Source organism: Haliotis rubra, unplaced genomic scaffold (assembly GCF_003918875.1).
Source record: "Haliotis rubra isolate DU_JTF1 unplaced genomic scaffold, ASM391887v1 Scf771, whole genome shotgun sequence".
In the NCBI taxonomy this organism is placed as follows: domain Eukaryota; kingdom Metazoa; phylum Mollusca; class Gastropoda; order Lepetellida; family Haliotidae; genus Haliotis; species Haliotis rubra.
Genome location: NW_025767492.1, coordinates 7705 through 13985, shown reverse-complemented (window position 1 = coordinate 13985; position 6281 = coordinate 7705). Strand labels below are relative to the sequence as shown.

General features: G+C 37.8%; 1 long non-coding RNA gene across 1 annotated transcript; it reads left to right on the top strand.

Moving 5' to 3' along the window:
* The first annotated feature begins 329 nt into the window (after window positions 1-329).
* LOC124260711 lies at window positions 330-5684 on the top strand. The gene is made up of 3 exons (XR_006894146.1): window positions 330-383; window positions 1039-2173; window positions 5547-5684. It is a non-coding gene; the product is annotated as an uncharacterized LOC124260711 (long non-coding RNA).
* Window positions 5685-6281: the final 597 nt, after the last annotated feature.

Here is a 6281-nt window from a genome sequence, read left to right as displayed (position 1 = left end):
GACTTGGTTGACATATGTCGTCAGTTCCAAACTGCGCAGATCGATCCTCATGATGTTGATCACTGGATTGTCGGGTCCAGACTCGGTTATTTACAGACCCCACCATATAGCTGGGGTATTGCTGAATGCGGCGTAAGACTAAACTCACTCACTCACTCACTTTTACTGTCCTTTGTTAACAGATATTTATACTGTCTAATTCTATTTACAACTCTCATAGTCACGATATAGATGAAATAATGTCGATGTGACTTTATATTGTAACTCACTTTCTGTTTATGGTCATCAACTGTCATGATACAATCCTCGGAATCACCATCTACAAATGGCCCATCTGTATCCAAAAGTAGCCCAGTGACTGGTGAACAAAGAAAACGAAGAAGGTATAGGTATACCCGCATCTTCTTTGAGTGAGTGAGTTAGGTTTAACACCGCCTTCAACAGTACGTCAGTTACATCACGGCCTGTCAGCAATGACGGAAGACAAATCTATACTACAAAGGAACAATAATATGCGTTATACTTGACAAAGTCAAAGTTAATTCATACTGGCGTCTATCTACAGTCTTCTTACTTTGGAGGGTAAGGGGTGGGGTTGCTGAAACCATCAGCCGGGAGAGTGAGAGGTCAGTGCTTTGATTCGCTGCTCTTGTCATAAAAAGACGTTAAAAGATGGTACTTGTGTCCCTGTCTTGATCTAGACACTGCGGGGAAAAACAGAGACTGGTCAGTTCGGAGTTAGTACACACATGTTTGGACCAAATTGGCCCTAAAATTCACAGAAGTTAGTTTAAACATGCCATTATCTAAAAATGAAATAAAATGCCTAATAAATCCCAACATCTACCAACGGTGGCAAAGTTACTATCAAGATTTAACTCGGAAGCTAAAACTCTTCTCATTTAAAAGCTAAAATCATCACTCAGCCTCAGCTTAACATATGTGATTCGCTGGAAACTGTCAATGGTAAGGAGCCAGACTGTGATGTTTGTTATCCATTCTCAAAACTCACTAACAAACCGTGTCCATTTCTTCCAGGTGTGAGCTACCTGCTGACAAATATTCATGGAGTTGCAGCGGTAGCAAGGGAAACAGGGGATTCTACCTAGTTGATTACCCACAGCTGGGGTATAACGTCACATCCACTGTAGCGCCATACAGCTGGAATTATACTAATATAGATACGTCTGTAATGGTGACGGTGGGTGTGGAAACTAAGGCTGTCGTAATCCACGTCTTCGGTAAGGACATCAGTATTAACGGATACAGTGGATATGGTGCGTTTATCCCCTCCGATCTCGGCCCTCAGTCCAAGGTATGCAGTGTCCACCTGCCTGGTTTACACGGATTATGTGGTGTTAGTGATTGCTAACTACAACCAGAAGACGGACGTGGACATAACGCTGATGCTGGAGGGGAACCTCACCTATGACAACATGACATACAACGACGGAGACACGATTCACGTGAGTCTAGATGAGTATCAGACCTTCACGTTGAAGAGCGCCTATGACCTGACTGGAACTGTTATCAACACAACACGTGCTGTAGCTGTGTTTCAGTGGGGCAATGGAAGGACGTGATGTCAAAGCCGTTGCACAACTATTACCTGTACGACATCATGGTACAGAGTTTGTCCTGTCTACACAGGATTTATCCTCTGAAAGGGGCCCTGCATACCAGCTGCAAATTGTTGAGTGACCAGTTCGACGCTGAAATTATGTTGAACAATGGATCTATATTCTCTCTTGGTGACAACCGTGTGTATCGTCAAAACCTCGTGTATAACGAGACACTGTATTTTAATACCACAAGACCTGTCATTGCAACCTTGTGTAGAGTCGGCGCACTAGTACACTCCACATGGGTTTGTTGTTTGTAACTCCAGTTGAAATATTTTATTAACAATGCACAGGTTCATTATGCACAATGTATAAACATACTGACTAAACAACACGTAACAGATATTGAAGTATTTAGCAGCGACATGACCCTGCTACAATGGACTGGGTGGACATCCCTCGTAGTGATTACAAACAGGGAACAGCTTGTTTACTCGAGAGTTACTTTGTCCGCTCTACCAACAGATTCGCTCTGTATGTGTTTCGCTACGATATTATCACAGGAGGCTACCATTTCCCAGCTGATCAATCAACCACACCTGCTACTACAGGTAAGTTGTACGATATTCTGATTTTGGAAAAAGATACAATTTAAACAGGAGATGTACATACGTTGTTTTTCAGTGTAAGATTATGGAATCTGTAGATTTATCGCATTCTGGAATTACAATGTAGTTATATAACGACACATTAACTGTTGCTTTTTGTCAGAAACATGACACATATATTTGTTTGATAGATAGAAGGGGCGTGTGGCAAACACATGTAATACACATAGATGAACAAGAGTCTCTACGAGAAACATACACGAAATATATTTTGAGGCATGATTTCATGTGTCATTCAAACTGCATGAGCGAAGAAATAAGTAAATGTATAACGGGATCTGAGACACGAACGGCTTCATTTGAATATTTTTCAATAATGTTATTAACTTAAGTTCGGTGGACAATTAGAACCATTCATGCTTAAACTGTGGTCATTATGTGAGTCCTGAATATTTACAATGGTTTTTCACATTTTGAATATTCTTTTAAAAAACCAATTTGCCGTCACTGTGCGTGTCCTGGATACTTTCGATTTGTTTTGCAGATTAAATATTCATATATTAATAACCTTAGGGTCATCATGAGTGAAGTGTTTGTTTGTGGAGTGATGAAAAGGATGCGTGCATTATTTTTCAATTCTGTCAACTTCTGCTTTACACACTTACTCCAACGTCTGTCACCCTTTGTCACTTACCTCTAACCAAGGAAATAAGCTTTCGTATTTATCGGTGCTACACCGGCTTATCTACGAAAGCCCTAATGCTGCTACTTTTGTAGCATAAAATATCTTTCAGCGACATTTCTCGTTGCTTTGATTATTTGGTTCATGGGGAGTTATTTTCTCGTTATTTCAATTATTTTCTCGTTACATCAAGTATTTTCTCCTTGCTTCTAGTTTCTTTCAAAGTTGTTTCGAGGGTTTTCTCATTGCAATTATTTTTCTCGTTCCTAAACTATTTCCCCTCGTTGCTTCCAGTTGAATTAAATTAGTTTCAAGACTTGAATAACAAGGAAATACTCGAAGCAACGAGAAAAACAAGTCAAAATACTCTAAGCAAACGAGCAAATTTCAAGTCAGTTTTTCACAGAAACTTGAAGCAACGAGAAAATATTCAGAACAACGAAAACTTTCGCTGAAAAGAATTTATGCTACAAAGATTAGCAGCATTAGGCTGTCGGACATATCTACACTATAAGTAGTCAATACTTCACGGGATTGTGTACGCAATACACCTTCAATATTTCACATTTTGTTTATTTTCAGCACTTCACAGGCCTTTATCAAACCAATGTATATCTGCATACTGGAGATATAAATGTTTAACATCACATGTAGAATTACCCTATCAGTAAACGTATTCAGTGTGGCCAGCGGAAGCTTAACCATAAGGTTGCCCTAGTCACTAATATGTTTCTAACAAATTATTATTATTTTTATTATCTTATACAACGACAGATGCCCGAGAACATTGCATACATTTATATAATAATCATCCTGTCATGCCTCAGGATTGTAGACACTACAAACTTCATGTTACTACCATAGCTGTGGATCTCTCTGCTTCAATCATTATTTATACTCTCACTTATATTATCATTCAGTAATGTTGAACATGGCATCTAACAAATATTTGAATTGCATATCATGTTTCAAAGCTTTGTGTTACCTTACCTTGCAATGTGAGTATATGGACAGTGTAATTATGAAGTAGTCTTTTTGAAGCTGAACATTTTTAACACTTTGATCAGTAATAATATTGTATCAGATTGTTGTACATGAATTGAACTGTATTTTCTTCTCTCCACAATCTACTTGCCATATGTAATGTTCAGGTGTTGCGGAAAGGTAATATGATTTATTACACTTCTCGTACATCCTACAGAAGCAGATCTTATCTGTACCTCCTACATTAACTGAAGCCTGATCCGTGTATTCAATACTGTATCCAGGAATTGGCATGCATTTAGGGGTTTCAGACTGACAGGGTTCAGACTGACAGTGTCCTGATTGACAGGGGTTCCGTCTGACGGTGTCGGATTGACAGGGGTTCAGATTGACGTGATCCGGATTTACAGGGGTCCATATTTTCTATTATTTTTCCTTAAACAACTGTTTTTATTTTACCTTCACTAAGACTGAACCATTATTATTCAGTAATATATTTAAATTCTACCATGACTTCACTAAATACTGGATTGTGATTGGTTAATTAAAGTCATTCTGGGGTACATAATCACGTTACATACCTCTGATTTTCCAACACAGTGTAGATATTTTTTAAAATCTTAATAACGGTTATTATGGTGATAAACATAGTGTGTTGGAAAATCAGAGGTATATAACTGAAATGATAACAGCTCTAAATTTTTCTATTTAAAACCTCATGCTACGCGTTCGTAGCTCTGAATTTGATTTAAAACCAGACGCGTAGCATGAGGTTTTCAAATACAAAATTTAGAGCTGTTATAATTCGTTATATACCTCTGATTTTCCAAGACAGTATGTTTACCTCCTAAGTATATAACTGCTGGACAATAACAGCATACAACAATAGGAAATGATACACATCCACAAAACCATTAATTATCTCATATTGTTCACTAAAACTGCAATTTAAAACTCATATTCATATTAGCATAACGGTCATTTTGTATTTTTTAACTTGTGCAAATATTCTGAGCATAGTGTGCTAAAGTCAAATTTGTGACATGTCTAAGTATATTTGGTAACCGAAAATAGCTTTGATATTACCTTAAAGAGAAAGTTTTGATGGAGTCAGACACGTGAACGATTCCATTCTTATATGTAATTATTTTTGTCATATTTAACCTTTCCCTTATGTTGAATGTCTTTGTTTAAAGATTTCCTGACCTGCTGACCTCTATTTGTAGTAGTGGTGGTCCGATTAATTTAAATAATTGAAGATTGGTCGCTATGACTAAACGACCAAACAATCGATCATGTGTTCTCATAATCGAACATAAACAATTTTGAAACTCTTGTTTGCATTAACAATATTTTTCACAAGGTTGGTTTTATCTGTTACATTTCAGAAGCACTACAAGCTCGTTCCTTGTTATGATTGAATTTATCTTAAAGACTCAGGAAAATGTTCCTAACATACTAGTCATCCTTTAAAGATGTGCAATTTGAAAAACAACAACGCAAAGAACTACCTGTTTTATATATATATATGTTTTTGATGCATTAATAAACATAACCAGGAAAATTTGACAAATGATGCTAACCAATTATTTTCGATGTTTGATTGGTTTGCAATGAACCAATCATCAATTATGATATTTTAACCAATTCCCAACACTAATTTGTAGTTAATTGCCACATGTTTATATATAAATTTTGTTTATGTTGTAGGTCTCGAGGACAAGTCGTGCTTGAAAAGTCAAAACTTGGAAACCTGTGATACACATTCCATGTGGACTTATGAGAACGTGATTGTTTATCCATTGATTGTTTCCTTTAAAAGTATAAGATTAAAACATTTCTGTGTGAGTTTCTTGGTCATTTTACGCCGCACACTAGTCAGCATCAGGCAATCCTCTGACAGACATCCTTTGCATCCATCTAAACACATGGCATGAAGACTACATCCACCAAGTCAGCGAACCTAGACTGCTCAAGACCCAGACACAACCGGGTATGCTTGTTAGTACCGAAATATAAGTTTCTCTCGTCAAAGAGAATAAATCAGCTTCAGTTATAAAGAATTTGTAAATGACATATAATCATGGTAGGTACGCATGGGTGGCCCAGTGGTCTGTGGCGCTAGAAATCGCCAAATACAAGTATGTGTCCAGTGGCCTGTATGTAAGAAACGTATGGTGGTGGGTTCGAATCCCGGTTTGTCCTGATTATGTTTCTGAGTTGGCTCAATATGCCACACACCCATGCACGTGTGTTTTACCAAAGTGGTAAATATCTAGCACCTGCATCACTTCGGGTTTTTCCTACATCAAGCTGAGAAGCTGAAATACTGTTGACGACGGCGTGGAACCAAACACTCACCAGCCAAAAGTGACTAAATCATGGCGGCCGTTATACTCGGCAGTAGAGTGACCAGAGCAAAGATACCTGCCAACTGCGCACTGA